The following is a 15,591-nucleotide window of genomic DNA, read 5'->3' on the forward strand; positions in this document are numbered from 1 at the left end:
CACATTGCTTTTCATATGGGTATGTATATGTGTATTAGATGTGTGTAAAACTTTAAAGCACTATGTAAATTTGAGTAATATGTACACTGAAAAGTAATTACACAAATTAGAATAAATATGCACTACAAAGTCTTAAAAATATATTGAAGTTCATTTTGAATCATCTCTGTTCACTTTTTCTTATCACTTATTATACTCTTTCTGATTTTCTCCATAGTATGCTACCTGTGTTTCCACCTGATGGTGGGAACATAATTATAGGCCATTCTCAAGTTTTTATAAGCTGTATTTGGGGTAAAAATGTGGTCTATGTTTGTAACCAGTAAGGCATGTCCAGAGAAGAGTGATCAGGCTGGTGCATGCCATATGAAGATCTTTTGAAAGGATTGGGGTTTACCCTTGGGAGAACACAGTATTTGAAGGGCCATCACGATGAAGAATCAGGATTAGGATAGTTCTGCTTGGTCCCAGAACGAAGAACCACGAACTGTGGGTGGAAGTTACAGAGAGAAAGATTTGGATTCAATGTAAAGTGATTACCGGATAATTAGAGCTATTTGCCCTTTCCCTTCTTCCCAGATCCTCCAGCAATTCACTAGGTCAATATTGGTTAAATTTCAGCTGCCTTTCAGTAGGATTGCATCCTGCTTAAGCTTTCTTAAACCAGCAGGTGGCGACAGTACCTGCCTAACGCAGAAAAGAAGACCCAGTTTGACTTCCTACTTTGACATGTTTCTTTATTAAACCTGTTCTCCAGGTTCATAGACTTTCCAAGGTGGAAGAGTCCTCAGTGGTGATCTTGCCCAGCAGAACCCTCTCTGCAACATTCCTGGCCAGTCTTCAACCACCATCTGTCTAAAAACCTTTACTAGGCCACCCATGCTTTGCTCTCCTCCCAGGAGAAGGAACCTTGAAAGGGCACTTTTGGTCTGTCTTGGTTTGAGCAATCACTGCATCAATGCAGAACAGGTTTCTCAAAGAGTGCACCGTGCAATTTTTGCTGTTGCATTAATTGCGCAAAGAAGAAAATTTATAATTCTTGATATAAATTTAATATAAATGTTTAATTTATTTTAATATAATATATTTACTATACCTTTGTATTTTAGTATAAATTTAAACATTTTAATATAAATTTTGTTTAATATAAATCTAAAATTTTTAATGTAAATTTTGTTTAATATAAATTTTATTCAGCATGCATTGTATGATAAGTACAACACTTGCAAAACTTGACTACTGTGCTCTCATGGCTGTGCAAAGAACTTAACCATACACTCTCCCCTCCTCTCTTTAAAAAAAAAAACTGTATGTCTACGAGTCCCCCTATTCTCCGCTAATGCTGTTGACATAAGCTTCTATGTATCTCATTATGGCATCTTCATGGATTCCTAATTAGGAAGCAGCACTGGATGTGGCATTCGGAGACCTTGCTTCAGATCCAAGCTCTGCCCATGTACCTTCAAACATGTAGAATCATGGAATCTTGGAATTAGAAGGATGTTGGAAATAGAGGATGTTGAGTCCAACTCTTACTTATATAGAAATTATCTCTAACGCACCTCTGATAAATGGTCATCTATCTTATGCTTGGACACTTCCATTGATGGTGAGCTCACTTCTTATTTTGGGGGGCCCTTTTCCAAAATGGAGGTCCTGTAGGAACTCAACAGTGAAAGAAGAGGCTTGTAGAAGAAGAGCGAGGAAGCAATCACAATAGTGAAGTCCAGATGATTTTTTTGTGGTTGTTCTTTCCATTTACATTGTTATAGTCATTGTATATATTATCAGCTTGGTAGCACAATGAATAGTGAGCACTCAGTCTGCAGTCAATAAGACCCGAGTTCAAATCCAGCCTCAGATACTTATCAGACATGTAGGTGACTCTGGACAAGTCACTTAATTTCTGTTTGCCTTAGGTTCCTCAATTGTAAAATGAGGATAATAATAATACCTACTTCATAGGGCTATTGTGAAGATCAAATAAGATAATACTTGTTAAGCTCTTAGCACACAGTTGATACATGTTATCATTGTCATCAAGTCATGCTCAACTCATCCCAACCCCATTTGGGATTTTTTTGGCAAAGATACTGGAGTGGTTTGCCATTTCTTTCTCCAGTTCATTTAGCAGATGAGGAAACTGAGGCAAACAGAGTTAAGTGACTTGCCCAGGGTCACGGAGTTAATAAGTTCGAAGGCCAGATGTGACCTTATGAAAATGTGTCTTCTTGACTTCAGGCCTGGAACTCTATACACTGCACCACCTAGCTGCCTGCTACATAGTTGTTCATCCTTCATTCTCAAAGAAGAACAATGACATCGTGAGGGAAATGTCTTGGCTTGCATATAAATTGGATTTAAGTGAGGCAGAGCTGGGTAAAGTTGTCAGCCTCTATCCTAGAATCATTGAAGTCCAAAGGCAAGACATAATAGGTACTTAATAAAATGTTTATCCCTTCCCTTTGCTTACTTTACTCTGCACAAGCTCATATAGATCTTTCCATGCTTCTCTGTATTTAAGTTCATGCATTCTTGGGCATACTTTGATATAATTTCTCCAATTCTCATTTGATTTAGTAAATAAATCTATTCACTATTTGCTATTTGTAGTGTTCTTTTCTATAACCTTCTTTTGGTGGAAAGGAGCTAAGCTGTAAAGTATAAGCTAAGGGTTACTCTCCCCATTAAGAGTGACCAGGAAAGTGGCTTTCTTTCTGAGCCCAAACTCATACCACTAGGTCAAAGGTATTTGAAGGGTGGCAGATTGATATAACTCTAGTCTGATATTCCTCTTGGAGACTGGAGGTGGGATTGCCCAGCCTCAGCTAACCCAGACCTTGCCTACCCTTTCCCCTAGTTGGTGTGCATGCATGTAGCCATGCAGGCCTTGGCTCTTCTCCAGACCTCAGATCATTTCTATCCATGACACCTGCTAGCTCATCTATATATTTAGACAACCTATATCCACACATATGTTATACATAGAACAGTTTAAAATATTCAAATATATTTATAGAACTGGAGGCAGTTAGATGGCTCGGTGGTTCTAGAGTCAGGAAGACCTAAGTTAAGATCCAGCCTCAGACACTTACTAGTTGTGTAACACTGGGCAAGTCACTGTTTGCCTTAATCCCCTGGAGAAGGAAATGGCAAACCACTCCATCCAGTATCTTTGCCAAGAAAACGCCATGGACAGTGCTGGTGTGATATGGTCCATGAGGTCACAAAGAGTCAGACACAACTGAACAATTTAGAACATCTAGAGCTGGAAGGAAGCTTAGAGACCTTTCCTCATCTAACCTATTGCAGCAGCCCCTCTCCCACCTGGGCACTCATACTCTAGGTCTGGGACCCCAGAGAGTGGCCCCTACTTACTCTCAGTGTTCTCATGTAAGTCTAATTGAGTATCATGTCAAGATCTCCAACTCTAAATCTGTTGTTGGACCATGTAGGATAGGGAGGGATTCACATATGGGGATGGTGATTTGTTTGTAGCAAATGTCTGACACAAGATTCCCACACGTAATAAATAAATCTCACTTAATCTGATTCTAGGATAAGTTCAAAGGGTCTGGATCAGGTATTAAGATGATTTTCCCCACTCTCAGGCAAAAATTTGTTAGGGTAACAAGCACACAAAATACCAGCAATGAATCCCAAAGGGTCTCACTTTTAAGGTGGGCAAAGGGATAAACTCACATCTGGGCCACTGGAAGTCCTTTTCTCCCTCTGTGGAATCTTCAAAAAGTTCCCTGTAGGCATAGAATCCATGATGACCAAGTCACTCTTAACTGTTGCTGAACTGGGCTGGCCCCTCACAGGACACTGTCTACAATGAATTGATGGTTTATCTGAACTCTGTGTCAGGCAGTTTATCAGCCTGAGTGGCTTCTCACTAAACCCAATTGCTGCTGGACTAAGGCACTCAGGTGCTACCCTGTAGTGTCTCCAGTCCTGGCGTGCCCATGATATCACTGCCTATAATCTCCATTTCGATTTTCCACCTGACACTTACGGCTACTGGTACTGACTCTGGTCACCATGAGACCTTGGACGTTGCTTCTTCATCTCCCAAACTGACAAGGTCTTTGCCTGGACACATTCCCTTCTAAGAATTCATTCTCCTAAGGTCAGAAAAATAAACATAGAAAAAGAGAGAGAGATGACATGTGCTCAAGGACACATGGGCACGAGTGACCAGCTAGTCCTCCCTGACCCATAGCTCAAAGTAGCCCTTCTTACTTTAAGTCACCAAGGAAAGAGGGAGAAATGGGTGGGTGGTCCTTTGGAAACAAACGTTCTATGTTAGTTCAGCCATTGACTCTTGAGTCATCTAATTAAAAGACTGTATGCAGTCAATTAAAAGACGTTGCCATCACACTAAACTGGCCCCAGAGCCAATGAGAGCCTAAGTTTCTACATGCTTGGATTGGAGCAGGAAGGTATGTGTGCAACCTTCAATCCTTGAGATGTATAATTGTGAGAAAACTCCTCGCATCAGTCTTTGGATGTGACCACATTTCTGATCAGCATAACCTTGGTCCTTAGGTAAGGGTCTCTAAGCAACAGGTGGAGGTGGTCCAGCTTCCCAGCCATGCAGGGCTAGGCTCAAACAATGCAACAAAATCCTCTCCCAATTCCCACAATTGAATAAAGTTTTCTCACAAGACAGAAATTGCACTAGACCCATGACTGAATAGAAAGGGTAGTGAGCTAGCTCCAAGACTGAGTCACAAGATGGATTCAGCGTGATTCATTCAATTCCCACGACCACTTGCTGTTCTAAGCCCCTCAATTACCTTGAAACTCCTTCCTGCTTGAACTTGACTTTCATTTAAACTGGTCAAATGAAGACAAAAGGTCAAAGAAAGGTAGAACACATGCATACACACAGGGCTAGATTTGGGATTATATTCAACTCAACAGGAGGGAACAGGGAGAGGGGACATTCAGGGAATGGTTTGTCATAAACAAAACAAAGCTCTCCTTATAAGAAGCTTGTAACTGGAGTGACTGAGGTGGCACAGTGGATAGTGCACTGGTCCTGGAGTCAAGAGGACCTGAGTTCAAAACCAGTCTGAGTCACTTACTAGCTGTGTGTATGGGCAAGTCTGTATGACCCTGGGAAAGTCACATAACCTCAATTCCCCCCAAAGAAGCTTGTAACCTATTAGAAGAGAGATGTATAAACTAAGAAATGTAATAATACTTATCAATCACTCCAAGTATAATTCCTGATATGCACACATATTCAGACCCCCCTGTTCTATTTAGGGATCTAGTTGGGAAGACATGACATGTCACAAGAAGACAGACAAAGGCTTGAATTTCTATCAGTTGTCTTCCTTTGGTGTGATGAGGAAACTGAGGCCGAGCAGAGAAATGGTTTGCCCAAAATCACCCAGCAAGTCAGACTAGAACCCATATCTAGCCCTCACCCCCACACCTTATTCAGGGCTTTTCCTACTACATGCCTATGGCTTGTGACTTGCTTAAGATCACAGTTTGTAAATATCTGAGGTGAGATTTGAATTCAGATCTTCTGACTCTCTGGAGTCAGTGTTTTTCTCACTATAATATGGGTGCAGGACACTAGCTATAAAAATGCACTGTTCTGACCGTTGTCCTTCTCCAACTCAGAAAACCTGGGTGACTCCCTATGAGATATTTATCCCATGGGATAAAATACAGTCATTACACCCGGCATACAAAAGATGCCATCCTCAATCAACCAGTTAACAGATATGTCAGTCAATCAACAAGTATTTTAAAAGCATTATTACTTCCAGGGACTATGCTGATTAAGTACTTGGTAGACAATGAAAAAACAAAAACCTCCCCAGCCTTGAGGACCTTTCCTAATGAAGGTGTGGGTCTAGCACCAATCTACATTTCCACTTTGCCTCATTTTTACCTAGACTTAATCACCAAAAGGGTGCTCCCTCAGTCAAACTAAGACCTGGAAAAGACCTTAGGTTGAAAAGACCAACGTCTCCCACTGTATCCGGGGCCATCTCTACTCCTCCTGATCTATATCTGGCCACTGGACTCAGATCCTGGAGAAAGCGAGGCTGGTCGCTCTGCACAACCCTCCCTTACTTAAATCCAGTCCTCACCTCTCCAACGTGGTGATCGTCTTCGAGAATGAAGGACAAACACTTTCCAATCTAATTTCTATTGCTCCTCTTCACAAACTTGACTCTCAGGTCAGAGTCAATCTATGGATGTTGGGATGTGCCGTAATCCTATCCTGCCCTCTCCCACTTGCATATATTCCCAAAGGCCGTCATACCATGCTTAGAAAGAATTTCTTTTTTGGCTCTACCTGGCGAATCCTTCTCCTCCTCAAAGTTGTCCCTTGTCCTTTCATCTGAACATTTTCTCTGTCTCCTCAAATTTTCCTATGACACACACATATATACATATACACACTATGTATGCACATATATATATACACACACACATAGTACATTCATCTCTGTATATTTTTATTTGTGTATACATATTTTGGGTGTATGTATATATATATATATACACTGAAAATATATGTATGTTTATATATGTATATGTGCTGTGGTTTTTGTTTAGCTTTTGTTTTTGGAGAGCACCAACATCACAGGGTGATGCATTAACTTGCTTGTGAATTGGATTTAATCGAGGCACAGTTGCACAAAGTCATCAGCCTCACTCTCTCTTCCAGAGTCATAGAAGTCCAGTGACAGGAGGAAAGTCAGGACGACTGGCGGATGGCCCAGGATGTAGCGGATGACCTTGGTGTCTGTGATGTCTGATCAAGCTCTAAGCACTGCATAGCGCCTGCTTCAGCCTCCGTCATGGCTGTTGGAACAAATTGTTCTCATCCACCCGTTCTGCTGGGGGAGGCCTTCACGTGCTTGGGGTAGACACTCCTCTAACTCACCCATGATTCTGAGGTCCTTCGGTTACCCTCGGGGATACTGTGTATACAGTCCCGTTAGTCCCTCAACCTGGTTTAGCGGGTCTGCTGAGAATGAGATGTGACTGCTGCACATGCTATGGGACCTTAGAATCACTGGTAAGAGCTGAGTGCCAGGTAGATGTCAAAGGTGGATGAGCAGCCCTCACACCAGAGGGGCTAGTCCTTCCTGAATACCCCATATTCCCTGCGTATGCATATATACACATACTATATATATTTTGTATGTATATAAAATACATGTATATATGGTGCAAATACAGTAAAATGCACACAAAATATACATACACTCATGTATAAATGTCTGCAATGTATATATGTATATGTATGTATATATTTGTGAATGTGTCCATAAGTCAGAAAGACTCATCTTTGTGAGTTCAAATCTGTCCTCAGACACTAGCCCTGTGAGCAAGTCACTTAATCCTGTTTGCCTCAGTTTCCTCATCTGTCAAATGAGTTGGAGAAGAAAATAACAATCCACCCTAATATCTTTACCAAGAGGTTTGACTCTGTTTCCTCATCTGTAAAATGAGTTGGAGAAGAAAATAACAAACCACTTTAGTATCTTTACCAAGAAAACACTAAATGGGTGTACTTGCCTATAGAGGTCTTTGAAGATTACCCAGATGTTTTCTTCTTGTTTCTGATCCAACCATGTAGAAATTAAAAATTTTTAATGTAGAAAATTTAAACAGAAAAGTTCAGTAGGTGTTGGGCATGATGACCATACAGTACAACAACACAACGAAGAAAACAAATCACATTTTAACAGACATGAAAAGGAAGTGGGAGTTATCCTTGAGTCAACTATTTATACTCAGACTCATCAAAGCTAAGACCAGAATTTATAGTAAACAAGAAGAAAGAATAGTAATAAGAAAAAGATATGGCATGCAATTAAGAAGATTGAACCCTGAATTATTTAAACAAGCTCTTAAAATAAAAAATGGGAAATGGACAACAGAAATGATATCGAAACTGACCAATAACTTCATACAGAAGTTAGACCAATGTAAACTAATTGCTTTAACATTGGAGACCAAAAGAGCCCCAAAACACCCTGCTAAGCAAACATTTAATTTACTTGCCAAGCACGGAGAAACGGTTGCCAAAGGCAACACTGAGTTAGAATATAAATTCATCTGTTAAGTCCTACAAAAAAGATGATGGACAATTATGAGCAGTAAGTATGGACAGAAAGCTTCCTTTTGTGTTTTGCCTTTCACCATTAGAATGTAAGCTCCGTGAAGGCAGGGATTGTCCTTTTTTTCCTTGTATTTGTATTCCCAAAACTTAGCACAGTGCCCAGCATATAGTACTTAATAAATGCTTGTTGACTTGAAATGAACTCAAGGAGAGTAACAAGAGGGAATAAACAGATTTTCACTGAAGTCAATTCATCAATTTCCATTCATCGATGGATCACATCTTTATTATCTCACAATTGACTGAAAGATGTAGAGAACATAAAATTCAATTGGGTTGATTGTTGATTGAAAAAAAAATCCTTCAACTTGGTAGAACAAAACCTCACCTTACAGGTTCTTTTAGGACATATCTCTCATCCTCTCATCCATATGTCCAGATCATTCACTATTCCTTAGAAAATGTAACAATAGAAATGATCCTGTTTGAGACCCCTGTGATAATGAACATGGGGCAAGGCACAAAATAAGGAGATGCATGCTCAACAAAAATATTCACTATCTCAATGGAGGTAATCTAGTGAAGGGTCCAGGTCCATACTACCTGCCTTGTAGTATGATAGTGAAGAAAATCTTTCATAAACCTTAATTAAAGTATAATAGAAATGTGATTATTAAAAAGCAGTGAGTTACAATGTATCTTTTCAAGTAAAGGTTGGATGGTGTTTTGCAAACCTTTAAGTGGTTTAGAAAGGACCACAAGGTGGCGCCATAGTGTATAGAGAGCCAATTCTGGAGTCAAGAAGGCCTAAGTTCAAATCTGACCTCAGATGCTTACCTAGCTATGTGACTCTGGGCAAGTCACTTAACCCCGTTTGCCTCAGTTTCCTCATCTGTAAAATGAGCTGGAGAAGGAAATGGCAAATTGCTCCAGTATCTCTGACAAAAAACAAACAAACCCCAATGGGATTGTGAAGAGTTGGACATGACAGAAAAATGACTGAAAGGGTGCTTTAGAAATAGGAGTCATATCCGTAGATAAGCAACTTTTTAAAAAATTTAATTTATTTTTAGTTTTCAACATTCATGTCCATAAGATTTTGAGTTTCACATTTTCTCCCTCTCCCTCTAGACAAGCAACTATTAATAGCAACTTTTTTTTGTTTGTTTAATAGTGGCAAAGAACTGAAAACAGGGAGGAGAATGGATAGATTAGATTGGAGAATGGATAAACAGATTGTGGCACATGAATTTAATGAACTATTCCTGGGCTGTAAGTCAGAGGATCTGTGTTCAAATCCCAGCTCTGATGTTATTTGAGCAAATCATGTAATGTCTGGCTTCCTCAATTTTCTCATCTGCTACAAAGTGTGGGGGATGTGAACAGATGGCTGATGAGGTCTTTTGCGGTTCTAGTTAATAATCACCATAGGAAAGTGTGTGAAGGAAGATTCCAGGAGGGTTTCTAAATGGCTTTGCCATCCTCAGGATGCTCAGAAATATGCCCTGGGACGCTGACATCAGGGGCAAAGGGAAATCTCAGAGGTAGTTACCTCCCAAGGTTCTTTTCTCGCTCCTTCCCATCTGTTTGCGCGCTGTTTCCCAGAGCTGGCTTTTTTCCTCTATTCTGGGCACGTACACGCAAGTAAGCACGTGTGTGTATGTGCAAGCGTGCACATACAGACTTGTTATGAACAAAACAGCCTCCTTCCTGCTCTGAGAATTGCTTGTGACTTAAAGTTCTTCACTTGAAACTGGAAGATTAGTTACCATTTCAGTAACACTTTGCTGTTCACAAACTGATTTTGCTTCTATCTGTCCCCTTCTCTCCACTCACATTGTCACCACCTGAGGCCAGGTTTCTTCATTCAGGACCTCATTTCCTCATTCAACAAGCATTTCCTAAGCCCCCAATTTGTGCCCCAAAATACAAAGGGGAAAAAAAAGAAACATTCCTTACCCTCCAGGAGTTCATAATCCACTGGAAAGAAACAACATACACACAGATAAATCATTACAAGATAATATATGAAGTAATTGGTAAGGGGAGGCACTTACAATAGGTGGGACTCAGCAAAGACCTCTTGCTGTAGGCAGTCCCTAAGCTGGACCTGAAAGGGAGCTGGTGATTCTAAGAAGGTAAGATGGGGTGGGGGTGGGGGGACATTCCTGGCATGAAGGACAGTCTGTGACGTGCTTGGAGCCTGCAGATGGAATGCTGTGTTTGCATGTACTGGGATCAGTAAGTAGGGGAATTTGGCTAGAATAGAGAATGCATGAAGGGAGGAATGTGAAGCCTTCTGGCCGGGATAACTATGTTAGATCCAGATGGTAAAGAGCCTTAAATGCCAAACACAGGAGTTTGTATCTGACCCTGACAGAGAGAGGAAGCTTTATCCAGAAAATGGGTAAAATAATAGGTAATTCATGGAGTTAGTTGTAAGGTTCAATTGAGAAAATGTTTATAAAGTAGTATATAACTTTGTATATGTGGGGAAGGGTTGATTGAGTAAATCAACCAAATTGTTCTATCTCATTTGAAGTAAAGGATAGCTGGGTGGTACAGTAGATAGAGTGCCAGGCCTGGGGTCAGGAAGATTCATCTTTGTGAGTCCAAATCTAGCCTCAGATACTTACCAGCTGTGTGACCCTGGGCAAGCCACTTAACCCTGTTTGCCTCAGTTTCCTCATCTGTAAAGTGAACCGGAGAAGGAAATGGCAAACCACTCCAGTATCTTTGCCAAGAAAACCCCAAATGGGCTACAAAGAGTCAGACACAACTGAAACAACTGAACAATATTTAAAGTAGACATCTACCAGCTAAGGACTGCTATCTTAACCAGAAAATGTATTCTAATTGGCTGAAAAAACTCAGTCATGCTCTGTGGGTTGTATATAAAATACTGATACAGTTTGGGCCTCAAATTTTCAGTTATTTGATAGTAGAAGAGAGAAAGAAAAGACTTCAGAAGGAGGAGAAAAGCATTTTGGTCTTGGCCTTGGTCTTTTGCCTTTCCATCCAAATACTCCCTCAACTTGATCAGAGCCGAACCTTTTGAGTTTTGAGGGTCTTTTTTTTTTTTAACTTCCCACCTTCACATTAGTGTCCTAGCATTATCCCAAGATAACAGTAACTAATGGAAGTGGCTGCATCCAGAGCCAAAAACTTCTAGACTTGATGAGGAAATTAAAATTCAAAGATTCTACAAGGATCCTGCAACAGAAGCTACAACATGCCTGAGGGAAATTTTATGAAAATCCCAGAAAAAGGAGAAAAAGACTTCCAGTAAGCAGCAGCTGTGAGTTATGCCTTGCTACATGTGCTCTCTAAGCTTGAGTCCATTTTGCCCTGGATTCTGTGTGTACTGGTGGGAGAGTATGTTATACACTTCCGTACCATGTATACCAACTGTTTGACTGACTAACTGACACCATCTTCTAGGTAGAGAGGTCAAGGAGAAGCACACTGGTGGGGGCTCACAAGCTCTAACCTTAGAGCTCCAACCATTCAGGGTTACCTCCTAGAATTTTAAGGGAAAAAGTAGCTAGCCACATTCTGGAGATATGACTAGCAAGGACAAGGGGGATTTGAGATAATAATTCCAGAATACTTTTTATACTAGATTTTCTTTATAGATCTTTAAACTTCTAAGGCCCCTTTTAGCTGTAAGATCCTCTATTTTTCCTATTCTCTATCTTTGAACCACCTCGTTCTGTTTTTTGCCTTCTTTTTTTTTCTTATCTTGTCCCCCCTTCTCTTTTTTTCATTCTCTCTTCCTTTTTTCCTTAGTCTCATTTCCATTTTTTTCCCTCCCTTTCTCTTCCTGAGACCCTGACCCAGAGGAGAGCAGTAGCAGCAACTTCCTACCCTGGGATTGCATTCTCCCCCTTTCTCATCCCCAGGACTTTCCTCCACGGTTTGTGGCTAAATTGGCTCCTGCTGTTGCCCATTTTGGTGCAAGAAACTGGGCCAGGCAAACATAAACAATTCTCTGGGCTCTCCATCCCCCTCCCTCTCTCCCTCCTTCCCTGTCTCTTTCATGGCAGTATGAAACCTGCTGAGCCTGAGGCAGGAGGGGCCCCTAGTCCAGTGGGCTCTAAGAAACTTCAGGCAGTACTGAGCCTCTGGGCCTCTGACTCATGCATCTGCCTCCTCCCCACCCCTTCTTCCCTCCCATACCAGCAGCCCTCATCACCACAGAGGCAAAATGGGCCTTGAACTGGCAAAGAGAATAGAATATTGTACGGGGGTGGGAAATGATTGGATTTTAATCATAGATCTGTAAGACTTGTTTGTCTGAGATGAAAAGCTTTACCACAGGGTACTTCCTGGTCCCATACTTAGAGATCTCTCTTGGGGGCTAAATGGGCCTTTTCTGTGTGAATGTCCATATGTGGTGAGGGAAGCATCTCCCCCTCCCCATCCTGTGTATATGTGTGTTTGTGCATGGATGCCTACGTGTCCAAGGAAGAGTGGAGAACAGGGCATTTGATACTGAATGAACAAATGAACAAGTGTCTCTGCCCACATGAGGACAGTGATTGTGTCTGAGCATGGATAGTATGGTGTGGATGAGTGAATACTGGTCTCTAGATAACCTGCCAACCCTCACCCCCACCTTCCAACTACAAGGGGCCTTTCTCTTGATGATTTCTGATCTCACAGTCCTTTATAGTGCTTAGGATGAGGCTACAGACTGCTGGACCTATGCTTTCACTTGTACTGGGAATTTCTAGGCAAGGAGACTTCCTACCGGAGCAGGTCAGCACTTTATTTGCAAGTTACAGTCACAGTGAGTTGGCTAAAGCACATAAAGTGTCAGAGGTGGCCCCTGAGCCTAGGTCATCCAGATCCAGGACTGATTATCTGACTGACTCTCTATCATGTATAACACACTGCCTCTTCTGTAATACTGAACACATTTAAATATCACAGGATCAGAGAATTAGAGCTGGAAGAGATTTTTATGAATTAAGAAACAGGTTGAGAGCTTAAGTGACTTACCCAGAATTTATATATGTGTGTGTATGTACATACATATATATAGTTTATATATGATATCGTTTTTTATATATGTATATATATATATATATATCTAATGTGACAGAAGCAAGATTTGAACTCAGGTCTTCTTGACCATAAGTCCAACAACCTAACCACTGTGACACATAACTCAATTTATATTATGTTTCTCTTTTCTTGTGTCTTATCCTCTCTCTGAGATCCCTGAGGGCAGAGAACAAGTGTTATCTTTATAACATTCCTGGCACAGAGCAGAGTTCACATTGTGTCCAGTAAATATTTAAGAAATGCTTGTGGAATACATACTGTGTGTTGTGTTGGAGAATGTGCATATCTGTACATGTGAGTGGCAGCATGGTTTAATGGGAAGGTATCATGAGATTTCTGATGACAGAAAGTCAAGAGGAATTAAGTAACCTCTTGATGAAGGTAAAAGAGGAGAGGGGAAAAGCTGACTTGAAGCTTCACATCAGAAAAATGAAGAGTTTGGCAACTGGTCCCATCACTTCCTGGCATGTAGAGGGAGAAGAAATGGAAGCAGAGCCAGATTTTATATTTTGGGGCTCAAAGATCACTGCAGACCATGACTGCAACCATGAAATTAAGAGACGCTGGCTCCTTGGAAGGAGAGCTATGGTGAAACCAAACAGTATACTGAAAAGCAGATACCACCTTGCCAATAAAGGTCTGTATAGTCACAGCTATGGTTTTTCCAGTAGCAATGTATGGCTGTGAGAGTTGCACTATGAGGAAAGCTGAGCACTGAAGAACTGTGGTCTTTTGAATTGTGGAGCTGGAGAAGACTTTTGAGAGTCTGTTGGACAAAAAAGAGATTGAATCAGTCAATACTTAAAGAAATTAATTCAAGCAATTCACTGAAAGGTCAAATACTGAAGCTGAAGCTTAAAAGACTTTGGCCACATAATGAGAAGACAGGACTTATTGGAAAAGACCCTGTATGTTGGGAAAGATTGAAGGCAAAAGGAAAAGGGGACAGCAGAGGATGAGATGGATAGATGGTGTCATGGAAGCTAATAAACATGAACTTGGACAAATTCTGAGTGATAGGGGAAGATAGAAGGACCTAGCATGCTGGTCCACAGGGTTGGGAAGAGTTGGACACGACTGAATGCCTGAACAACAACATCATGGGACCATAGATTATAGATTTAGAAAAGCAAGAGATCTGAGAGGTCATTGAGTCCAACTACCTCATTTCATACATCAGAAAACCAAAGCATGAAGGTTAAGTGATTTGCTTGGTGTCACACATCTAGGGGTTTGTGCTTAGACTCAGAAGACACAGAGTTTGAGCCTTATGATGACAGGATAATTCACCTAACTTTTCTGGGCCTTATTTTTAAATCTGTAAAATGGCAACAATAATAATAATGATGATGATGATGATACAGGAGTGTCATGAAACAATTACTTTGTAAACCTCAAGAAGTGCTAAGGAAATGTGCATTGTCTTCTTACTATTATAGGAGTCATAATATGAGATATGATCTATTTCTTTAAGGAACTTAGAACTCATCACATGTACAAAATGATAGCAACTCTTTTTGTGGTGGTAAAGAATTGGAAATTGAGGGGATACCCATCAGTTGGGAAATGTTTTAACAAGTTGTGGTATAAGAATGTAATGAAATACTATTGTGCTATAAGAAATGATGAGCAGGGGGACTTCAGAAAAACTTGAGAAGACTTACCTGAACTGATGCTGAGTGAAGTGAACAGAACCAGGAGAACATTGCACACACAAACATTGTGCGATGATCAGCAATACAATAATCTCAGACAATTCCAAAAGACTCATGATGGAAAATGCCATCCACATTTAGAGAAAGAACGATGGAGTCTGAATGCAGATGAAAGCACACTATTTTCACTTTTTCTTTTGGTCTTTTCTTTCTTGTGGTTTTCCCCTTTTGTTTTGATTCTTTTTTTACAACATGACTAATCTGGAAATGTGTTTAACATGATTGTACATATATAACTTAAAAAAAGGAAATAGAGTCCATTTGGAAAGATTTATACACATAAAATCAATCATTCAACAAATGTTCATTAAGCACCTGTTCTGTGTGAGGTACTGGGAAGATAAAAATAATAGAAAAAGTCTCTGCCTTTGTTCTACTGAGGTAATACAACAAGTTTACAGGAAAGGAAACACAAGTTATATGCAAAATGAATACATAGTGATTTGTGGGTTTTACTGTTCAATTGTTTTACTCATGTCTGACTCTTCCTGACCCCATTTAGGGTTCTCTTGGCAAAGTTATTAGAGCGGTTTGCCATTTCCTTGTCCAATTCATTTTACAAATGAGGAAACTAAGGCAAATAGAGTTAAGTGATTTGCCCAAGGTCACACAATTAGTAAGTGTCTGAGACCAGATATGAACTCAGAAAGATGAGTGTTCCTGACTCCAAGCCCAACATTCTATCCACTGTGCTGCCTA

General features: G+C 40.5%; 2 long non-coding RNA genes across 4 annotated transcripts in view; one reads left to right on the forward strand and one right to left on the reverse strand.

Moving 5' to 3' along the window:
* Positions 1–272: 272 nt before the first annotated feature.
* Positions 273–10,257, reverse strand: LOC138154654 (uncharacterized). 3 transcript variants are annotated; one of them, XR_011166667.1, is made up of 5 exons: positions 10,165–10,257; positions 4,019–4,127; positions 3,703–3,755; positions 1,563–1,656; positions 273–487 (listed from the first exon to the last, which is right to left on the reverse strand). It is a non-coding gene; the product is annotated as an uncharacterized lncRNA (long non-coding RNA). The 3 variants fall into 3 exon arrangements; XR_011166673.1 differs by lacking the exon at positions 273–487 and adding an exon at positions 1,207–1,460; XR_011166664.1 differs by lacking the exon at positions 1,563–1,656.
* LOC138154751 (uncharacterized) overlaps positions 10,124–15,591 on the forward strand; it is a 34,134-nt gene continuing 28,666 nt past the window's right edge. The window contains exon 1 of the long non-coding RNA XR_011166680.1: positions 10,124–10,245. This is a non-coding gene — a long non-coding RNA (uncharacterized lncRNA). The remainder of the gene's footprint in view (positions 10,246–15,591) is intronic.

The sequence above is a fragment of the Petaurus breviceps genome, unplaced genomic scaffold (assembly GCF_028583685.1).
Source record: "Petaurus breviceps papuanus isolate PSGF00001 unplaced genomic scaffold, PetGlider_PUasm1.0 108, whole genome shotgun sequence".
Lineage (NCBI taxonomy): Eukaryota > Metazoa > Chordata > Mammalia > Diprotodontia > Petauridae > Petaurus > Petaurus breviceps.